General features: G+C 41.3%; 1 protein-coding gene across 1 annotated transcript in view; it reads right to left on the bottom strand.

The window, feature by feature from the left end:
* Positions 1-24,373, bottom strand: part of LOC131692056 (arginine-glutamic acid dipeptide repeats protein) — a 150,140-nt gene that overhangs the window by 118,682 nt on the left and 7,085 nt on the right. The window contains 1 exon segment of the mRNA XM_058978901.1: positions 5,994-6,970. The gene's annotated coding sequence lies outside the window, so the exon portion shown is untranslated.

Genomic DNA, 24,373 nt, shown 5'->3' with positions numbered 1-24,373 from the left:
AAATATTTTGCAACATACAGAAACAACAACTTTATTATTAGTATGAGGAATACTATTATTTCTTTTTGAATTTATCTGGGGTCAAAACATTATAAAACTTTAGGAAAAATAAAATTACAAAGTATTGTTTTATGGCCTATTCCGCATTTTTGTCTGTAAGAACAAAATGAACTATACATGCTCTATTGCAAGCGGTGATTTCTGGCAGTTGATTTTGTAAAGGGGTTATATATGACCCTTTAGGATCGAAATGGGTTAACCAGAAACAATTCGTGCCTTATAAAAAAGGTTATGCCTTAATTTGTCTGGGGCTCTGCATTAAATTTGGATATTGAAAATCTCAGATTCCTATAGACATATAGATAGGAACAAAATTAATGTAAGTCAGATTATGACAAATAAATGTTTACCAATTGATTCTCGTTTTGGAAACTTCTGGAAAAAGAGTTTGAGCTTGTGCGACCACTCCTGGTTGCTACTTCGTTATTGATCGGGGCTAGCTGAAATTGCATAGAATCAATAGATGATAATGCCTGAGAGTAACAAATCATCCTTCAATGTACAATTCCTGGAAACTCCAAGTAGTTTATTGATCAATACTTGCACCGGTCAGCCCCGAATGTAGATCGCGGCGGGAAAAGGAAGAAATGTTAGTCCAACATTTGCTTTTGGTAGAGGCCATATATACTACTCCGCACTCCAGCGCCACTGGAGAAGGGAGATTGTTAATAAAGATAGGGATTCGGAATGTTGCGCTGGAGTTCGTGCACAAGAAAAACATCACTTTTTTGTGATTTTTTTTAGAACTTTGGGTGAAGTGCATTGACCAAAACTTATGTATATTGACGAATTTCGCGCCAACTCGAACAAATGTCGGCAGCACCCTCTCAGATTTTAATGAAACTTTCTGTACATGAGAACTTTGTCACAAAAAGCCACTTTGCATACTTTGTTTTTCAAAAAATGATTTAGACTTTTGAAAAAGGTCAAACTTTTTTTACCATTTTTTTTCAAATGGCTATAGTCTAAAAATGGCAAATTCTACAAGAAAATGTAGGAGTGATTTTCACAAAATTAGTCAAATATTTGAATAAATATATTGAGAAAATTCTTCATCGACTCCTACACTGAAAAAATCGATTTTAAAAATTTAAAGTCGATTTACAAAAAAACAGGATTTGGATGAAATTTTATTCCATGATGGGTAATTACTAATTATGTTCCCTACATACCGTCAAAAATTCAAGTTGGGCACTTTCAAGGAAAAAAAGTTATTTGAAAAAACTTTTCCTTGTCTAAACTGATTTTTTTCAGTGTATTTTTATCGAAAACTAAACCAATGAGTCATAATCATCTCAGAATCCAATTTCCCAACTGCTAGTTGTTTGATACATGCAAAAAGTATCAGTAACGAATTGGGTATAGCATCTCGGACTGGACTGAAACGAGGCCATGTTTATATCGCGATAACCGCCACCACAGCTCTACGACCCCAATACACCGGAGATCGATATTCTACGTATAATGATTTGTAAACATGGAGCACTGCGAAAGAACTCAAACTAAGGTAATCTGCTGTGATTTTTCAGATAAAGTACTCAAAAACGCCCATGTTTTCTCCAGGAAATGCATTGAGTACTTTCCATGCTCCATCAAACGGAGAGCATCCTGTAGCTGAAACGATGATGTGGGCATAGTCGTCGATAGGTAAATATAAAACCAACAGTTTTACGGGGAAAATGTTGACAGCACAGCCTTTTTTATGATTGCACTCACCACTATTGTCATAATAATTAGCATAAAAGCGATGCATAGCTGTCATCATATGACGAACGTTCCGTGTATTCCAATCATAGGATGAATCGAATACACAACGTAGGCCCTAGCCAGTTGACAAAACATTGTTTCTCTGACGATCCGTCCGTTAATCCGTCAACGGACCGGTGCCAATAATCGCGTTTTTCAGCTTTCATCAAGTTTTTCATTTGCATTTGTAGCATCGCGTATATTGGGAAAAAATCGGGCGATCCGATGTTCAAAAGTCCCTTTCGCGTACAATTCTAAGCAATCTCTGCCCACCACGAAGTAGGAGACTGTTGAGGGTTGTTCGCGTCGGGTACTTGTTTCGTCTGACCTTTAATCGTAGTTCAATTGCATTTTGTAAAGATGGGGGAAAATGTAGGGACTGAAATATAGGGACACTTGGGGCTTTTGATGATTCATGTGTAAATTCCTGCTAGTTTCTAAGATCACCGAGACCAGGATCCACTTACTTCGGTTTTGTAACAGCACCCTTCAAGGGACAATCTCAGGCCTTTACGAGGTAGCTTAGGAGAGAAAACCGATTTTCCTCTTTCGGAAATTTACAGGCACCTTAGGAGATGTTCCCACAATGTGATGGTCAGACTATCGCTCTTTAATGTACAAGGAAACCATAGAAATTAGTCGTTGTCGGTTGCGTAGCGTTCTTTTGCATTTCTTATCGGAGCGTTCCTTAAAAGAATGTTTCATTTTGTCCTCACATAATTTATATGCGGGATACGTCGAGACACCATGCGGAGTTTCTCCGCAGTAAGAAAAATTCTCTCCGCATTTTCCACAGCGCGCCGTGTTTCTACAATAAGTCGCTGTAGGCCCAATTGTTGGCAACGACGGCACAAAAAGGTGGACAGGTAGAATAACCCCGCCCAAAAGATCAAAGCTTGGAAGAGCAGATTCGACGAAAGGTTCGAAATGAGGCTGATGGGAAATAAGTTGTTTTCATACACTCCTTGATTTTTTCTTGAAAGCCATTGTTTGCGAACCAGAATTTTCACTGGCCGAAGTAAATCGTTCTTGAAGGAGCAAACCCCATACTTCGCAATTAAGGCCCCTGTTGGAGACTACACCATCAATCTCTACTTCCCGGGCGGGTACATAGACAAGATACTTCTTCGTACATGGCCAAGTAGTATTTAGTTAAATCTCGCATATATCGATGATGTTAAATGGCTCTTTGCCCTCATTCAAGTTTGTTATGAATATATACCAAATTCGTTGCTGATACTTTTTGCATGTATCAGGCAACTAGCTGTTGGGAAATTGGATTCTGAGATGACTTTCATTGGTTTAGTTTTTGATAAAAATACACTGAAAAAAAATTAGTTTGGACAAGGAAAAGCTTTTTTCCAAAAATTTTTTTTCTTGGAAGTGCCCAACTTGAACTTTTGACGGTAGGTAGAGAATATAATTACCTATCTTGGAACAAAATTTCATCTAAATCAAAAATGGGGCTTTTTTGTAAATCGAGTTTAAATTTTTTAAATCGATTTTTTTCATTGTAGGAGTCGATGAAGAATTTTTTCACAATTTTTTATTTTAAAATTTGACTAATTTTGTAAGTCACTCCTGCAACATTTTTTGTAGGATTTGTCATTTTTAGACAATAGCCATTTGAAAAAAATGATAAAAAAAAGTTTGACCCCTTTCAAAAGACAGTCTAGATCATTTTTGGAAAAACAAAGTATGCAAAGCGACAAAGTACAGAAAGTTTCATTAAAATCTGAAAGGGTGCTGCTAACCCTGAATACGATTTAGCGCGAAATTCATCTATTATAATGCATCGTTTCAATAACAGCTTATTGAGAACTCTTTTTTTTTCTTCCGGTACATAACGCAGGACTAGGAGTTTGCTTGGAACCACAAGTAGTGTTTCCGTTTTCCGTGGGAGCTGGCGTCAATTTGGCGCTAGCTTAGTCCTGTCAATAAGTTAGTACCGGATTTTGATGAGACGAAGTGGAAACGCAAATTCCATAACTAATTAACCTCATACACGATTGAAGTTATCATACCACTCAGACAAGACCATGCGTTTTCCCCATGCACATTTAATGCTCTGTGGATTAGTTTCCTAGTTGATCAAATAAACACTAAGAAAAACATACAGATTAGTTTACTCAGTCCAAATAAATATCAGCTCGATTGGTATAACCCTTTAGGAAACTGATTTTTATACAGACATAGGACTGTCTGAGCTATGTTGTTCCTTAAGTGCGGGTCTGTCGTCGATATACGTAGATATTCTTCCAAGTTTCATCTGAAACCTGTCCGTATTGGGTCATGAATTATTTCAGTGTCGTTTGCAATATATCGCGAGACAAATCGTGTAGTCGTACCTTGTTGACACTATCATTTGTTATTATTAATGGAGATATTGATTAACGGAAAGGATAATAGTCTCTTGAGCTGTATTTTAAACCTGGTATCAACATTTTTCTGATGATAATACTGAGTATGGACAATCTGTATACTAGTATTCGCTATTTGTTTTTCTAAAAAATATTTTCATTCGCGAAGAAATGGACGAACATCGCCACATTCAAAATCAATCAACATTTTGGTGATTCGTAACTAACGAAAAACCCCTCATTCTTTTGTTCAATCATCTTGATACACAAGCTTCTCGTATTAGTAATATAGTAACGCACATAATATTCGGTTCCGACAGCATTAGTCATTAAATTGACTTTACGCTTGTCCGGGCATGCCGCAGACTCAGGTGATTCGCATTTAATGCCAAAAGATCCTGACTCCTGCATTGCAGAAGACAAAGAGTTAAGTAACCGGGAAACTCTAAGTTTGTTCATTGACCCTACTCCACGCTTTTCTAAATACACCGTGTGGTCAAACTACATACTTCAAATCCTTGCTCTTCCTGGAGTACTATGGCTCTTAATATTTGCAAAATACTTCACCTTCCAGTCCCTTGCTAATTATATGTCGTTACAATATAAAAAAAATTCAAGATGAATGTGATAAACTAACAATAATCGACCATATAAATACTATATTTTTATAGGTCATTAGTGTCAATCTTACTTAGATGTGATCAAAATTGGATTTCACAAATATCCACTTTCTGTAAAATGTTGGGTTCATCCATTCTCACATTTACTTCAACTTTAAGATAAATCTATATTTTCTCATAAACCACTGGAGAGAACCAACCACCTTTTACCAATTTTCATGTGATACTAAAATTGTTATGATTGATTTAGTTATCTATTTTATTCAATTCAAAAATCAAGATGTATTGCTTAAGCTTGTACGACCATCCCCGGCTGCTACTCCGTTATCATTCTGAATTGACTAAAGCTACACAGGGAATCGATAGATAATAATGCTTGGGAGTAGCGAAACCATCTTTCAATCTGCAACTCCTGGTAATCCTAAACTGTTTCATTGATCAATACCGGCGCCGACCAGACCGTAGATAGGAAAGGGAAGGAATGTTAGTCCGATACTTGCTTTTGCTAGAGGCCTTACATATTACTGCGCACTCCACAAGTATCACGGGAGGAGGATATTTGCTAGTAAGTATAGAAGTTAAATTCTACTTCTTCATTACCGACGCCAGAGAGGTGACTCCACTATCTGGACTATATATCGATCCATCAAACTCATGGCCTCAGAAAAATCTCAATGACCTCGACTGGAATTGAACTTAGACCAACTGGAATGAATGGCGGTCACGCTTACCACTCAACCACCGGCGCCGCCGAAAAACCAAGATGTATTGCTTAACCTAGAAAAAATCCAACCCATCTGAAATGCCCGCAGTTCTCTTTGCTATTTTAATTTTGCACAGCTAGGCTATTCCTACCTAAACGCTTCTGGCAAATTAGGAGTTTCAATCCTATGGTTTCCCTAGATAATACACTCTGTGGTCATACTACATACCTTCCTTCACAAGGAATGAAAAATAAATCCCGAGTCAATTGAGATCAACCAGGGTCGATTGATGGTATCAACAATAGGCTTTTCCACAACAACAACAACAGTAAAATACGTAATGTTCTCTAGATCATCAGCCCAAGCACCAAACCATGACAAGCAATCAGCTTCCGCATATATTCAAACCCCCTCCTGCTCATTCGCCCATAATGGATTTCGAAGATAATCAAGTAGCGTTTCTCTCTCCGAGAGCCGCGGGAAAGAAAGAAAGGTGTACTTACTTGACCAACGAGTTACACCTTCCCTGCTGGCTGGTCGAGCACGAGTTCGTGCCCGACAGATTGGCTCGATGCCCCGATACCTGCCCTGCTGTCCCACAGGCCAAGGAGGCACCGCAAGCGGAAACGCAACCCGCCCTGCTTCGTAGTGTCGGTAGGCAAATTACAAATTGATTGATGATTGACGGAGGCGACACGAACGATGGGCAGAAGCGGAGGAGTTTTCCTCCTACTTTTTTCCAATTTTGTTTTCTTCCTGCCTCGCTCGCTTGCTTGCTGACGCTCGGGGCAATCTTTATTATCTGTTTTCTACCTTTGCTTCATGCAGTCGAATTTTCTTCTTGCTCACTGGCACAAACACACACGCTGGGCATCTCTGTTTGGGAGCTAACAAAAACTGTGACGTTCTTCTGGCACTAGCACTTCCACTAACACTGCTACAATCTCACCTTCTCACCATTAGTCGAGGGTTGCAATTATTTTCTTTTTCTTCGGGCTGCTTTCAATATTTTTATTAAATAGTATTCTTCTTCGTTCAAAGCCTCCAGTGCATCGAATGTTTTGTATTCTCTAATTACTGTTTTGTCATGACTGACGGAGACGATCCGAGCTGAATAGAAACAGCTGCTTGGAAACACACACACACTCGCACACAGCAAGCAGCACGGTTCGAAACAAAAGTGAGGAAAAAAACCCATCAATTTTTCACCAAGGTTTTGCTTTGCTACTACTACCCCTCGTTGCTTCTTTTAGCACTATACAAATTCTTCATTTTTCTGGCCACTTTCATTCGCCTTTGCCTGCCTGTGCGCCAGGTTTTACTCTTCGGTGCCTTTGTGAACGTGTGTACGGATTAAGCCGCCGCTTTCCATCGGTTCCGACTTCAAACGAAACAACACACCATTTAGTTATTTTTTTTTTTCTCTCTCAAACCTCGTCACATTACAGACATTGAAGCGGGTTTTGGCCGATTTGTAAACCTAAAACAAACAGAAAAATATATGTTAGTAAGACAGTTGCTTCAAAGTGTATGATATGATGGGAAAGTGTAATGGCATAAGTAGAGCTTCCATTTCCCGACGGTTTTCAGCTTCCCGGGATTCGGGAAATAAATAATAAATTTCCCGAGAAATCCCGGGATCCCGGGAATACAGAATAAAAATAAAAAGGTAAATGATTCTCTTGAAAACAAAAGAATAAATTGAAAAGTTTTCAAACCCGTTTGATTGCATGTATATCTGTCCTAAAGCAATTGTCAGAAGATGGCGATTTGGTGGCCTATACATCATTCAATCAGCATCATTTCGAATTAAGTGTGAATCAAAATCAAGCAGATAATGGACGAACTGTGCAGCGATGGATGAAGCCTACCATCGATTTGCTGTTACGGCCAAGTATCTGGATTGCTTGATCGTATCCCTTCAAAAATCCTGCCTATATCCTTGAAAGCGACATTCAAAGAGTTTGAATGCGCATAATATTGGACAGATACGTTATGTATTTCTTTTCATGCATCCAAAAATTTACAGATATTACAGTTACGGTATAACAAATAAGACGTAATATGCATTCGATGAACCGACCAACTATTTCTGCAGACGTTCTAGAAACATTCCTTATTTTAAATAGCGTTTGCGTTAAGCATGATATCACTACAAACCATCCCAAGTTTTTAAATAAACACACATCGATTTTTTAAGTAAGTAACGCAATGTCCCTTACTAATTTGATGGCAAGCCCTTTCATTCCAGATCTAACTATTAAAATAAACTATAAAAAGAACTGTTAAAAAATCTTATCAATCGGCTCATCGTGCGCATCACTAACGCCACTGTAAGGAAATGGTTCGGTACAACGGCCGGCAAATTAATCCATTTTTGAATGAAAAAATCAACATTCTTTAGCAGTGGTTTGAGTATACCTTAAAAAATCACAAAAAACATATCAGTGAGCCTAAACATATATTGTCCATTGGTCTGCAAATCAGTTGGAAAAGCACAATCTGCAAATGTTTGCCGGTAAAGATATTTCCTACAGAATTTCATTTGCAGGATCTAAGTCTATTGGAATAATTTAAAAATCTTTTTTCCCGGGATTCCCGATTCCCGGGAATGAAAAAACACAATTTCCCGGGAATCGGGAATCCCGGGAAATCCAAAAATCCCGGGATTCCTGGGAAATAAATTCCCGGGATGGAAGCTCTAGGCATAAGGAATCAGTTTCAGCTATAAAATTGATTGACTGAGAAAGTATCATTTGTGTTTGAATAATTGTTAGATCAGTCACAGTACGATTAGGCTCTGATAAGTATTGATGATCACTGGTCAATCGGTTTTTGAAAATTTGTCGCATATGCATTTATGAATCTTCAATTTCCGTTGTTGACCAGTAACCCGCTATTATCGCTGGTTACGCGTACATTCCACCCACAGACCGTTATGAAGATTAGAAAACACTTTCTTTGATCAAAAACAATTCGCGCTATCGCGACTATTTATCTATACTACGTGATGATACATTCGGTGGCTTTCATCAACCCAATAAATGGATCGTAGAGTTGAAATGACGAAATCTGTCTAAATACTGTTGCAATAAATAATGTTCCGGTCAATTACGCACATAAGATTAGATTTTCTAGGTAATACACACGGCCGACTGTTTGAAGTTCAAATTGTCTTTATTAGAAAACATAGGCTACTCCCGGTAGTCGTCTACCCAGGGTTAATAAAAAACTGAAACTAAACAAGATTTTTCCTTTTAGAGTGACCGAATACTCGAAGACTTACTAAAAAATTGAACAACAAGCTATGCTTTAGAGGTCGCTTCGTTTGCTTGGAGTGAATTCTACATCTTATACTCTTCTAAATCTCCAACTCCATGGAGCGATAATGCCTGAGAGTAACAAGTGTCGAACTAACACTCCTTTACTCTTTTGCTGCGATCTACTTTTGGGCCTTGCCACCGCGGGTTTTGATACATAAGCAACATGGGACTGTCAGGAGAAGTACATTGAAGGATGATTCAATGTACAACTCCTGGTAATCCCATGTTGTTTATTGATCCAAACCGGCGTCGACCAAGTAGATCGCAGCAAAAGAGGGAAAGAATGTTAGTCCGACACGTGCTTTTGCTAAAGACCGTAAATACTACTGCGTACTCCACAAGTGTCACGAGAGGAGGGAGATTGCAGGTACGTATAGGGGTTCGTTACAAATATTGTGATGGAATTCGCGCGATTCAAAACTTTAGAAGTCTCTGAACGACCTGCCACCCGGAGACACATCGGGTCCTTGAAAATACGTTTTAGGAATATCGTAATGGCGAATAGCAAGAAATTTCTAGAAATATATGTAATTTAAATACGCTGGAATTTACGAAAAAAAACCGGGGGTTCGTAAAAGGGTCCTTTATTCGGGATTTAAATAAATAATAACGGAAGTTTATCTCGAAAAAAATCTTGCCTTGCATTCTTATTACAATTCGTTTCGCCAAAACAGCTCACGAAATTTAATAATTATATAACTTAAAACTATTCGTTATCAAATAGGTAGGTATCGTTATATTTACTCATGTTCCAGGTATTTCAAGTCTTTCATGGAGTGAAGGTCTCAAGATCTACAAGCGTAACCAGTACTTTTCCTGACGTTTATGGATGCGGTACATTTAGTTTATTTTGTTTAATACATCAGCAGGCATATCAAAGCCCCAATGATGTTGGCCTAAATACTAATCTTATTTCTAATAATCAAGTCGCACATAAAAACAATAATCATACAATAATTACAAACAAAGAATAAAAAGGTCAAGTGTTGTTAACGAAATGATTAAACAATCTGGAGAAACGTGTACGCAGAGTATGTCGAGAAACGTTGAAATCAAATGCTGAAGCTACCTGGTTGAAAATTCCTTGCAGACCAGTGATGGCTCCATACATACTATAATTTGTGCGTCGGAATGGCAACCGGAACATATTGTTGTTACGTAGTGCTCGAGGTGCGACGTTTATGTTGATTTGTTCCAAAGCAGCTGGGGCATCTATGCGGCCTTGCAGATTGTCAGCGATGAACAAAGCTCTTGCGGTATTCCTTCGAACATGTAGGGGCTATAGTTGAATCAGCTGACATCGGTTTTCATAGCTAGGTAGTCGGACAGGATCTCTCCACGGCAATCTACGGAGCGCGAAACGTAAAAAGCGTCGCTGCACACTTTCAATTCTTTCAACGCCTTTATTATAGTTCGGGCTCCAAACTTCAGGGCAATATTCTAGATTTGATCGGGATAAAGAGCAGTACAGCGATTTGAGACAATAAACATCCGTAAAGTTTTTGGCTATCCTGAATATGCATCCCAGTGCTCGAGACGCTTTACCAACTGCATAGGATACGTGTTGTTTAAACGTAAGTTGAGAATCCAGAATCACTCCCAGATCCTTCACGTGACTGACACGTTCGATTTCTGTCTCTAGTAGACGGCAGTTAGAATAAATCGAATAGTTCTTCCGTGAAAAAAATATTACCGAGCACTTCTTCGGGTTTACATACATGCGGTTCGTATAGCACCAATCAGCAAGGACTTGAAGCTGCTGTTGGAGAACTCTGCAATCTTCAATTGAACGAATTAGGCGAAAAATCTTGAGGTCATCTGCGAAGGATAATTGTGGTGTCTTCAAAATTAGATGTATATCATTGAAGTATATCAGAAACATCAACGGTCCCAAGTGGCTTCCTTGAGGTATTCCAGATGTAGAAGAGAATGTAGGGGCCTGGCATTATCCTATGACAACCGCTATCTCTCGGTCAGTGAGGTAGGATCGAAACCATTGCAAAATACTACCATTAATTCCAAATCTCTCCATTATATTATATTATATTATATTATCATCCATTTCGATATCGTGGTTTATCTTGTCAAAAGCGGCAGATAAGTCGGTGTAAATAACGTCGGTTTGAGCGCGATGTTCCATACTCTCTGTTATGAAGGATGTTAAACATAATAGGTTAGACGCAGTTGACCGTCCAGACGTGAAGCCGTGTTGATCGTCACTTAGGTACTGCTTACAGTGAACCTGAAGAGGTTCCATAATCACAAGCTCGAACAACTTCGAGACAGCACTCAATGAAGTTATTCCACGGTAGTTATTGACGTCTCGCTTATTTCCCTGTACTGGGAACATGTTCGCTGATTTCCAGCAAGATGGAAACATACCTCTGTCAATAGATTCGAAAGATGTGAAGAAGCGGATTAACCAAAACTTCAATGTGCCTTATCAGAAAAGCGGAGGAGAACCCGTCGGGTCCCGGATTGAAGGATGACTTAAGTCGAGAGGAAGCTCTGGTAATCATCGTTGCGTTGACATCGATAGCACTCAGAGTTTGACCCACAAGTGGAGCTCTGCTAGCAGCGAGTTTGATTTGCTCAATAGTTAATTCCTCATCTGTGAACACGTTCTCGAATTTTTCCGAAAAAAGTGCACATAGGTATATCTCGTGATGTGGAAGCTATGTTGCCATTGAAAGTCATAGACGACGGCAGTCCAGATTCCTTGCGCTGCTCGTTCACATATTTCCAGAAACGTTTAGGATGCGACTTGAGATTACGCTGAATATTTTGCTGATATCGATAGAAACAGTTTTGACTAGCTCGTTTGTATGCATGGTTGAGACTGACGTAATAGTCTCTGAGTGATATTGTACGATACTTGGTAAACCTCCGCAGGGCAGCTCTCTTAATAGACTTCAACCGTCGCAATGTTTGCCATGGAGGACCGGTTTGTCGATGGTGAACTTTTTTCGGAACGTACCTGTCAATAACGTACGCCAGAGCGTTGGAAAAAATTTGAACTGCGGATTCGACATCTTCGAGGTCCAAAATATTTTCCCAATCGATGGTGGAAAAAAGGTCTGCGATACTGCGATGGTCGGCTTTACGGAAATCGTAGGTGACAGAAAGTGGTGCAATATCGAAATCATGCACCACAGTGTTATCAATGGAGGACAGGCTTACAAGCGTTTTTATTTTGATAATAGTCCAATCATCTACTTACTGAAAACGATCGGAACCGAAACAGTTTCCATAGATGACGGAGATAACAAAAGGCTAATTGAATGTATATAAACCTATATTAGAAATTACATCAATACTAATAAAATTACCAATGCATACGCAGCTCTCCTGAAAACAATATGATAAAAATAACATAGAAAAATCTCACCGGGAACTCCGTGGTGCCTACACAACTTCCGGCGGAATGCCGCTACACGTGGGATTCCTAATAGTCAGCGAGTGACTTCCGAACTGCCGTCTGGGCTTCACACCAGCACGCAGAAAAAGTCCCAAAAGCCAGCAGTTAAAACAAAGCAAGTAATGATCTCTTGTTTGCATCACGTAGGGAACTGTCCTCCCGGGAACGCTGCACCTAATGGTTCACTTTTGATTCACTATCAAAATTACAGCACCGAGGGTGAAAAACAAACTGTTTTTTTTCTCAATTAAGAAACTCTGGGTACTATCGATGTTGATGAAATAGTAATCGCCTAAGCTTCTTCTTGATTTAAATCGTCTTTCAATCCTGGACCCGGCGGAGTTCCTCCACAACTTTTGAAAACCCTCATCGAGGTTTTAGCGACTCTGCGCCAGGGGCATATTTTCATCTTGCTGGACAATCGTGGATTAACCTCATTGAATGTTGTCTCGAAGGTTATTGATGTTAGACGGCGACCAACCTTCTAACATCCTACAATATGGAATCTCGTTTTTAGTTTCAGGTTATTTTACCAACCGATCCACCACTTCTGTTAAATTAAACCATGATAAAATAATGATTAAAATTTAATAAAATAAAACCATGATTGCCAAAATGCAGTTTTTTGGAATTAATAATTAGTTTAGTAGGTGTTACGGTCCTTCCTCATGGATCGAGAGATAGAGCCAGGTACCCACATTTACTTCAACGTCAATAGACATCCTGAGGAAAGCACCTGGTACTGTTGATGTTTCTGCTGTACTTCAATGATGTACATCTAGTGATAAAGACTGACTTAATGTTCATGATCAAGTTCAATATAGTATAAAGTTCAACGGATGTCACAGTTCAATCAAGAACGTCCTTGAGCACATATCTAAAGATCTACAAACGTTTCCACTGCAAAGAATCGCAAATAAAACGATTCGTTCAACCGCCATTTTGAAATGGGTTTGACTAGCTGATGACGAAAATCGATGCGTGATGCAATTTTCAAGGCCAAATAACACGACTTGTTACTTCTGGTCTATACTGCTGAAAATCAGGCGTAGTCCTGCGTACCGGAGAATTGACGATGATACGCTCTCCAGAAGCCTCCACTTGCTACTGCTTATCGCGGAATTCTTTGGTATTAATCTAATCAAACCTATGGTGCTCTTCCCGTCTGCTCACAAGCATATCCGATATGACTATTAACATTCACGCTTTGTGTCGATGATATATTCTCTGATCGTGATTTTTGCTTGTTGTATTAACCATCGATTGCTAATCAACATCACACTTGTTTTACGATGAGTTTAAGCCAACTTTTTTCCTGCATCGAGTGTTTCACTAAATCTATCACCTCCGTGGTGAGTTCCTTCGCATATTCTAGTGATTCATCGACTACTGGAATACAACATCATTTGCAAAACCAATAACCTTCGCGCCCCTGGCAAGTTTCAGTTTCATTATTTCATCGCACGCCACGTTCTCTAGCGTCAGGCAAGAATAGCGCCCTGAGAAACTTACTACTTTTATTCCTGCGCACCCCTGGTGGTGGCTAAGGACCGTTGTGAAGGATTGCCATCCTGAACGATTGCCCGCCATCGCCTTGACCTGCTGCCAGGTCAAACTTTCGTCGACTTCTTTTATTTCCTTGTTGAGGCTGCGCCGCCATGAGCCTCTGGGTCTGCCACTGCTGAGATGTCCTGCTAGTCCAGTCTTCATCTATTGATGAAAACCTGCAGCCGTTGGGTGTTCTCCACTGATACACACCAGGTTTCACTGGTAGTACACAGTACAGATTTTACGTTCGAGTTGCATATTCGGGTTTTGGTGCGTCGATTAATCTGATTGTTTTTACAGATATTTCTTAAACTCGCAAAAGCAGCCCTCGCCTTCTTGATCCGTGCTCCTATGTCGATCTTGGTGCCTCCATCAGACGCTATTTGGCTACCAAGATATTGGAAGCTTTCGAAATTCTCCACTGCTTGCCCACGGTCAACCCTTCCAGCTTTACGGTAACTGGAAGGGTTGACCGTGTTTATATTCAACGATTTAGTCTTGTTGACGTTGATTTTGAGACCTGCCGCTGAGGAGCGATCGGCAAGATCATCAAGCTTATTTGTTTATTTGTTGTACCGTCACCAACAGACCCCTTGGCCCCAATGGTGGTTACTTAAACTAATTACATTTCAGAATACGAATAATTTTAGTTTTTATCGAATTCCTTGTCAGGTTGAAGTCAAACGCCGTCGCCACACTGTTAAACACACGCTGGAGTCCGGTAACAGCGCCCTGGCGCCCATAGTTAGTTCTCCTGAATGGGACTCGCAGAAGAGAGTTATTGCGCAGAGCTCGAACGCGAGCTTGAAGATCGAGGCGTCCGAGGATTGTAGGGCAATCCACCCTGGCAGACAGTAAGTCCGAGACGAACAGGGCTCGAGAGCAGTCCCTCCGGATGCTTAGAGTATCGAGCTGTATTAACTGACAACGGTTTTCGTAGCTCGGCAGCTGAAATCTGTTTTGCCAAGGAAGATGTCGGAGTGCAAAGCGTATGAACCGGCGTTGGACGGCCTCGATTCTGTCGACACCGTTCTGGTAGTAAGGGTTCCAAACAGCAGAACAATATTCCAGTGTTGAGCGAACCAGCGCACAATAGAGAGATTTTAAACAGTATACGTCCTTAAAGTTTTTCGCTATTCGGAAGATGAACCCAAGCTGTCTTGAAGCCTTATCCACAATGGATGATGTATGTGGTTTGAACGTTAGTGCCGAATCCATGATGACTCCGAGATCCTTGACGTTAGAGTGTCTTGGAATACTCGAGTCGAAGAGATGGTAGTTAAACTGAATCGGATGGCGTTTCCGCGTGAACGTAACGATTGAGCATTTGCTCGGGTTTAAAACCATTCTGTTTAGATCACACCACGTACTAAAGCTGTCCAATTCCCTCTGAAGAAGCTCGGCATCGGTTTTATCCCGTATTTGTTGAAAAATTTTCATGTCGTCAGCGAAAGAAAGGCGGGGTCCTTGTAATGTGAAATTGACGTCATTAAAGTAGAGGAGGAATATTACTGGACCGAGATGGCTTCCTTGTGGGATGCCGGATGTAGCGAAGAATGGTGCAGATAGACAGTCCTTAATGCTGATTTGGAGCTGCCTTCCATCGAGGTAGGAACGAAACCAGCGCAGAAGTTGTCCATGAATACCGAGTTTGTCCAGCTTCGCTATTGCGATATCATGATTGATTTTGTCGAAGGCCGCAGATAGATCCATGTAAATAGCATCGGTTTGCAATCCGTCAGCGAATCCATCCATTGCATATGTTGTGAACGAGAGCAGGTTAGTCGTTGTCGATCGTTTAGGCATAAATCCGTGTTGATCGTCTGCAATGTAGTGTTTGCAGTGAAAGAAAAGAGGGTCTAAGACAACCAGCTCGAATAGTTTTGATACTGCACTTAAACACGAGATTCCTCGATAATTGTCAATGTTCGATTTGTTTCCTTTTTTGTGAACTGGAAACATGTGCGCTGCTTTCCAGCAGGAAGGGAATGTTCCAGTATTGAGTGATAGCACAAAGACTCGCCGAAGTGGTTCAAGAAGCCCGCTGATGCACTTTTTGACAAAAATCGAAGGAACGCCATCTGGACCCGGGGAACTAGATGCTTTCAGCTTGGAATTTGCTGCAAGAATGGCAGCATTATCGACACAAATTCGGTTGATGGTTCGTCCTAGAGAAGGAGTTAGATTTGAAGCGGCAGCGACTTGTTGTGGGGAAAGGTTCTCGTCGGAAAAAACGCTTGAAAATTTGTCGGAGAACAATTGGCAAATTTCCTTAGTGTCGGTGCCTAAAACTCCATTTAATGACATACAAGATGGTAACCCGGATTCTTTTCGCTGCTCGTTCACATATTTCCAAAACGACTTGGGCTTGGATTTCAGTTGACGTTCGACGTTTCGCTGATATCTAAAAAAGGCACGTCTGCTTTGCTGTTTGTATTCGTGGTTGAGTTGAAAGTAGTGGTTTCGTAATGCAAGTGTCTTATGCTTCGAGAACTTTTTAAATGCGGCTCGTTTGGCAGTTTTTAATCGTCTAAGTACTGTTGATTGCCAGGGAGGGTGTTGATTTGTGCTGACTGTTCGTTTTGGCACATGACGGTCGATTAGGTAGTTAAGAATATTAGAAAACGTCATCGCTGCTTCGTTCGCGTCATCATTGTTAAGATTTTCGTCCCAATTTATATCCAACAGCGTGCTAACGATGCTGTCGTAGTCAGCGTTTTTAAAATCGTAGACGATAGAGCTTGAGACGTCTTCAAAACTCACTCCTAGGTTACCAGCGAGTACAAGATGTAGTGGGGGATGATGGCGCACATGCTGGACTAAAGGTGTCGGAGCGGCGCAGCAGTACGGAGCGTAGTCCCGGGCACTTACAAAGCAGAGGTCCAATGTACGTCCGTTCTCGTTGATGATATTATTAATTTGCCGAAGAGTTGCGCTACTGTAGTTGTCCAAGATACAACTGGCATTGTTGATAAGCACAGATTTTTCGATATCCAATCGTAGAAATCCGTTACTTGCTGGGCACCAGGTCAAGCCAGGTAAGTTAAAGTCGCCCAGTATAACAATATCATCAGATGGGGCAGCGATCGAGGTGATGAAAGAAACGGAGGAAAGATGTACATCGATCAGGCTGTAATCACGAATTCGGTCAGGTGGAAAATACACGACACACAGGAAGAGATTGCGATCGGCAAGTTTCACTGATATCCACACTTGCTCGGAGCTCTCCCACCGCTCATCGTTGATCACTCGGGCTTTTATACCATGGCGAACGGCGATGAGTACACCACCACCTGATGTCTTGCGGCTGTTGAGGGCATTGCGATCACAGCGGAAGACATCAAATGTTGAACCAAACACCTGGTGAGACAGAGTACGGTTGTTGAGCCACGTCTCGGTTAAGGCGATGACGTCATAACAGCAGCCCGTGGTCGCCAGCAAATAGCTGTCCGTTGATGAATTTAAGCCACCAACATTCTGGTAGTAAATCTCGATGTTATTGGATGACGGATCAGGTTCTGCAGAGGGCGAATCAACTGCATCGCGCTCCAGAATGCAGCGATCATCATCGGCGACAGAAATAGTTGACATCTCGTCACAAGATGTTAGAGCAAAAGGCAAATTACTGGAAGCGAAGAATACATCAGCGCTTGAAGTGTTCGGATCAGATGTATACTTGCCATTTGTGGCGGGTTGGAAGACCCTTTCACCCATCCCACACACAGGACCGGGACGACTGATGATCGCTGGCTGCAATTGCTCGACTGTGGCGGGGGGCTCGAGGGCTTCCATAGTGCCAACTGCGGTGCGTCCCAGTATGCGTTGAACCCCGATGGAGCGATGCGGAGAGCAGGAACGGGACGGTAGTAGCTTACGGCGAGTGTTGGACGATGAACTAGAAGCGTGAATCGGTTTAACCGTTGTATCGTTACAATTTGTATAATACTTGCCGAGAAAGGCGGCTTGGAAGACCCCTTCTCCACCCACACATACAGGACCGGGACGACTGCTGAACGCTGGCTGCAAGGGCTCGACTGTAGCGGGGGGATCGAGGGCTTCCATTGTACCAACTGCATTGCGTCCCAGTATGCGATCAGCGTCGACACTCCTTCACAATGGCGGTGTAGCTTGGTATAGTGGCATTGCCAATCGTTGCGGAGTCCTCTGTAGGGTTGATGGGCCGGGTTGACTTAGCGGAATACATGCGACTTCCGAAGGCGTAGGAAAATCAGTCGGTGGGCACCAAATGTTCTGGGTACGGCTATCCTCAAATTCCCTGAACAATATGCCTTGCGGCCATGTGTCAGGGTTAAGAGCTGCTTCACGGTACTTTGGGTGAACTCCAACTTTGAAAGATATGAAGTTCAGAGTACTGACGTCTATGCCTTTTTTAACAAGCGGAATGACCTTTATTTCCTCGTTGCAGTTTAGCCCTTCTTTGGACATTTTTTCGACTGTCTCCTTGCTAACGCTGGGATGAAAGCGGGAAAGATACATCCAGAGCAACGGAGTGGGAGGAGGAACCGTGAGAATGTTGCTATTATCGACTAGCTTTCGACCGCCGACAAGAATACTGCTCGGATCAGGACCATCCTCGCGACGACGTTTCTGAGGTGGTCGAGATGTACCGGAATTTGGCCGGACTGGAGTGGCTGTTGAAACCTTTCTGGCGAGGTGCGAAATTTGCTGGTTATTTTTTGATAACTCTGCCTTTAGTTCAGCACAGACGTCATCCGTTTTCCCAGCGATAGCAGCGATAACACATCCAAGCGAGGAAACGGTGTCGCGAAAGCGAGCAAACTTCATCAACTTGACACATTCATTGCACATCCAAAATAAATTTGGATTTTCGGCAAGTTTTTTCAAGAACGGCTTGTTGAGTTGTTTACCGCACTGCATATGCACCACATTTTTGCAAAATCCCATGCACTCGATAAAGTCATCGTCCGATTTGACGGTTTTCGCGCAGTGATCGCATGCACTTGTCATAATGCCGATTTTCTACCCGCCCTAGATCCGACTTTTCGTTTTCGTCTCACTGTGCGCCAAGTTATGGTGGGAAATACTTTCCTCTACTCGCGTGCAGATGGCGAAATGAGCGCGTGAATTTTTTGTGGGTAATTACACACAGGTCCGGTGATGTAAACAATCTCGATTTTCACTGGACTTTTTCACGACACAAAACAAAATTTGTAGAAAACACTTTAAAACTTCACAATACCAAGGGCGCAAGCAAAATTTAAGATCGACTGATACGATAAACGACGATTAAACGGCACAAATCACGTCAAATATTAAAAAAATAACTGGAGCGATCAACACAAACAACTAATCGGTGAAAATACACTGAACCAAAAAAAAAGCTCTGCATGTCAGAGCGCCGTTGTGCTAGGAGAGCAACGTCATCAGCCAATTCGAAGTCATTCAGATGCTCCATAGAAATAGGTTGCCACAGCAACCCACGATTTGGTTCACGGTCAATCGCTCCTACCAGGATCTCGTCGATTACGATGAAGAACAGTAGCGGTGATAGAATGCATCCTTGCCTAACTCCAGCCACGACCCGGATGGGGTCAGACAAGATACCATCGTGCAATATTCTGCACGAGTATGCCTCGTATTGCTTCAATTAGGCCGATGATTTTCTCAGGGACTCCCTTCCGTCTTAGGGCTCCCCACATATTTTCGTGATTGAGACGGTCGAAAGCTTTTTCGTAGTCGATGAACACTAAGTAGAGAGTAGAGACTCTTGGAATTCATTGACTTTCTCCAGGATGATACGGAGCGTGACAATACGGTCCGCACAGGATCGTCCGGTACGGAATCCTGCCTGCTGCCGTCGGAGAGTTGCGTCTATCTTCTCCTGTATCCGGTTCAGGATCACTTTGCAGAGAACTTTAAGAACGATACACAGTAACAATTATCGCATACAGTCAGGTCACCCTTTTTGGGTACCTTCACTAAGACGCCTTGCATCCAGTCTGCCGTCGCGGTGTCCCAAATATTGTAAAATAATTGATACAACAGTTGTGCAGATGCTACGGGGTCAGCTTTGAGCATCTCTACAGATATGCGATCGAACCCTGGGGCTCTGTTCGATTTCATGCTCCGGATGGCTGCTTCTATCTCTTGCAACGATGAAGCTTCGGTGTTGTCGCGGGTAATACGTCGAACCCTTGGCGGACCATGCCGAGTTGTTGGTGGCGTGGCCGACACTTAAAAAAGGTTTTCAAAGTGTTTGAACCAGCGTTTCAGCTGGTCAGCGCGGTCGATAAACAACTGTCCCGACGTGTCTTTCGCGGGTATCGTAGCAGTAATCTTTGTCCCACTAAGGCGGCGTGAGATATCGTAGAGGAGACGGATGTCGCCAGTGTTTGCGGCTCGGCCCTGAGAAACGCTCCTCGTAATTGTCATTCTTCTATCTCCTTGTTCTGTTTTGTAGATCAGTGTTCGGTTCTGAAAGTAGCTCTTCAACGTACTGCAGTGATACAGTGATAGGAACCCTCATGATGTGCAGCGAATAAGCGATTGCTTCCCAGCTAGCACTGTCGAAATCATTTTTCACGTCTAAAGTGATCAATAATAGCGGTATATCCTTCACTGTTTTTGTCTGTGCTATTTCCGCAGCTTCCACAACCATTCGGATGGCATCCACTGTAGGCCAGCCTTTCTAGCGTGTACTTGCTAAACCGCTTCGGAATTAAGCTTTCTAACAGTTTTCCGACCGAATCCAATAGACGATGAAAGATCTCCAGAAGGTTTCGCTGGCTTCGCCATCAACAGCAGCTTCTATCGCTTCTAGTTAGCTGGAAAGCTACCTTTATCGATGCATTTCTGCAACGTCGTCCAGAACATATCCGGGTTCTACTGTATCGCCGTTTTCAGAACCAGGTTTTGAATTTCTTTGGTCCTAAGCCCTTCTTTACTGTTATGGCTATCGTGGTCTCGACTAGCTCTTTGTTGGTTATTCGGGCTTCTGCTTTATATTCACCCTTCTCATTGTAAGGTCAAAGCAACCATTCGTTGGTTTATAGTGCGGGAAAAGTCCTTTTATGATGACCTTCATATTCTTCGGACACCTTTCAGGTGGTGCAGCAGAGCCTTTTAAATTCGTCAACTCTGTAGGCGTCACCCTCGACAATCGTCGTATACCACCAGGCAGCAATTGTTTCTCCAGTTTATGTTTTTTGTCAGTTTAGGGCTGCGCAAAGAGACTGATGAGTGATGGTACTATCGTGCTGCCGATATCTTCATTAGCTATATCTACATTTAGTTTTGCTGGAGCCTTCTTGATCACTGATGACCAAAGTTCCTTTGACTACAGTGCCAACCACCGACCATTCCGTCAGTTCCGTATTCTGTAAATATTTTAAAATTAAAGTTTCATCGGTTCTTCGGATAAGACTAGTACGATTTTCGCAAACTTACTCTCAAATAGAACTTAATGTCCACCAAGACGACTGGTACTAATCGGACCTATGGCTGCAGAAATACAGTTTGAATACTACAGCCCCATATGCAATCTGCAAATGTCTAAAGCCTTTCTGCAAACCTTATGCAACAAACCTCATATTAGTCCCCAAAAGTTTGATTTGAATTCAGATTGGTTTCTTAGCGAAACTTATTTCGAATGCAACAGTCGATTTTGATTCTATCGAAAGTAGCGTTCAAAGTAAAATCGAACGAGAAATCAATCTGTATTAGCCTTTCTATGAGACAGAAAATCCCGTAGAGGAACTTCTTTCATTAATCACATTCATTCGATGTTAGACTGAATCGCCGATTTTGTTGAACCTCGAACCTATCCGAGAAACGCCAAAATATGGGAATGTCTCGTGCAAAGGCAAATTACTAATCAAATTCCGAATGTTTTTCGAGGATAAGAGGAAAACGAGCTCTCAATGTATACTATAATAATGAGGGCATGTAATTTCCAAAACTGCCAAAATAAGGTTCAATGTCGAAAAGCAAAATTGTATGAAAGTTTTTATTGTTTTATGAAACGTGACCGATTTTTTTATTTCAGGTATTATTAAAACATTATTTTCCTCACTAATTTTTTCAGCAAGTTTGAAGGGAGAAGAGGCGGTGACATATTTGCTTTTTGAAATTTATGACGCCGAACTACACATTTTTTCATGAGTTCAATATCTGATAATTCTCATGACTCATGAATCAATCGAACACGTCGTTACGAAGCAAATTTACTCTTTATTTCTGATACAAATAAGTTTAACTTGCAAATAAAATGGTTTCCCTGATTTACATCGTCTAGAAAAACGACTGTGTACCCTAAGCTCATCAGTCGGTTACGACCCCGCTTATAGGTGTATGCGTTGTGTACACCTACGTGAGATTTGCTTCACAGTGTCATCTTGTGCTTGGCAGACACAAAATATCAATGTGCCACTTGCCAAAAAGTTTCGAGCAGCGCAATTGTCTCGCATTAGCATAAACAATCAACCATGTTTGCCGTTCATCTCTATTCGGATCGCATTGCTCAATATTCGGATCTCGGATGTTCCGCTATTGCACCGGGTACCAGCGCGGGACTAAATTAATTTCAATTGATTGCCCTACGCTGGCTAGCTATAAAGTGTGGGTACAGATAGATATAGACAGATAGACTAGCGCTTAGCGAAGCGATAGGAGAACCGTTTTCACTCACTGCGCCAAATTGGTCGTGAAACAGAGTGACTGGCGCGGTGCGATGGGAAGAAAATGGCCCGCTAGGTGGTAGTTGGATGAGATTGCATGCTTGTTTGCGGGAGAGAAAGTAGAAAAAGAAGAAAGAAAAAAACTTAAAAAAACGGAAAGATGGTACACGGACGGGCGAGGAGACACCCGGTTTACGTGACGACTTTTTCTCCCTTCTGGAAGCTCTTAGTGCCAAGTGTAATTGATTGAAAAGTTTTTGAGATTATTCCGTGATTTGACTGTTTGGTGTCCGGATTCCTTCGTGCAGCATGATTGCTAAGGGTACGTTTTGTAATTCGTTATTCGTGTTGAGTTCGTGTTTAACGAGTGGCTACGATTCGTATGGTTCCAGAAGACGAAAGTTAGTAATAACTAATTGGTATTGACTTTAAGTTGATGTGATAGCGTATTATGGTATTAGGGTTCGTTTATAAGAAACAGCAGGACCAAGAGCTCTTTTGGCCCTATTAAAGAGGGTGACGGATTATTTAAATATTTACGCCGTCTACAATCGATGAAACGTGTATAAATTGGCATCAACCTCTTTGCTTCGTTCTTAAGAACCAACATAATAATTGAGAAAATAAACCCATTACACTATATGACCAAAAGTAAACAGATAATGGTGATCTGTTCGTGTTCAAATGACACAAAAATCGGATGGGATGACCCAAACTAAAATACCGTTCGAACTAATGCGAAGAACAAAGATGGCATACGCTAACCAATGGACTCAAATGGGTAGAGTGACTCTAAGAATAGGGTGATTCAACACTCTAGTATTTTTTTTCTTTTGGGAGGTTACGAAATGGTTATCATAGCTAATGGGCAGATTGTGAAAGCATATCATATGCAATAATATTGACGATCGCGAACATCATGATGGGTACTATGAAATGATACTGAGAACACCAAAAGAACAATCACACCATAAATATGAAGAATATAAAGGATGCAGAATGAATGATTGTGGAAAGCAAAATAAACAGATAACCTAAAGGAGGTGGTTGATTCCGTTAGTAATTAACAGTCGAACACTATTCACAAGAACAGGGACACTAAGTGGGCCAAAATTGAATAGAACATTTGAACACTAATGGGCGAACACGCAATTATTGCACCACAGTAAATGTAGTACCAGATCGGGCGCGCGACGTTGGACATAACCACGTTAGGCGTACATACTTTAGACATAAAAACGTTGGGCATAATGTACGTTAGACATAATGGATGATAGGCGTTCTTTACAAAAAATATATTGTTGTTTTTAATCTAAGTTTTTCGGGTTAGAAAAACCCCTGCAATGCTACACTAACCTCTCGTATAGCTTTAACGAAAGACTGCACAATCAACAAAAATGTGCAAGGTATTCAACCCTCACGTGAGGAGTTTTACTCGTGTTATTGCAAAGAGAGGGATGACTCTTGCTTGAATTGAACGAACGGTATTGATTCAGAGACATTTCAAGCCTAGTATGACGGATAAAATTGTAACTGAATATTGATGAATGACATACAATAATGAAAAAAAAAATTGTCTATATAGTAGCTTCAACTTTAAACATACATTTGTGAAGTAGGAGAAACTTGCAGTATTTTGGGAAGACTAAGTATTAGGCTACGGATGCTACGTTGGCGACGACACCTTGTTTAATTCGACATTTCGACATAGTACACGGAAGCAGCTACATTTGTATATTCGTTGAATAAATAATAATATAATTTATCATTCTTCATTTCATGAGCTGTTCTTTTAAGCAAATATTTTTGTCTTCGACAATTGTAAGAAGAGTGTGTAAGCACTAATCTATGTGTTTTTTCATACCATTTTTTCATACCATAATACAAATAAGTATCCCCAAGCTAAGCGTTCGGTCTGTTTCTTTTATTTTAACAAA

The sequence above is a fragment of the Topomyia yanbarensis genome, chromosome 3 (genome assembly GCF_030247195.1).
Source record: "Topomyia yanbarensis strain Yona2022 chromosome 3, ASM3024719v1, whole genome shotgun sequence".
NCBI classification, from domain to species: Eukaryota; Metazoa; Arthropoda; class Insecta; order Diptera; family Culicidae; genus Topomyia; species Topomyia yanbarensis.
Note: the sequence above shows the minus strand (reverse complement) of the source record. Positions and strands in the feature narration are given on the sequence as shown.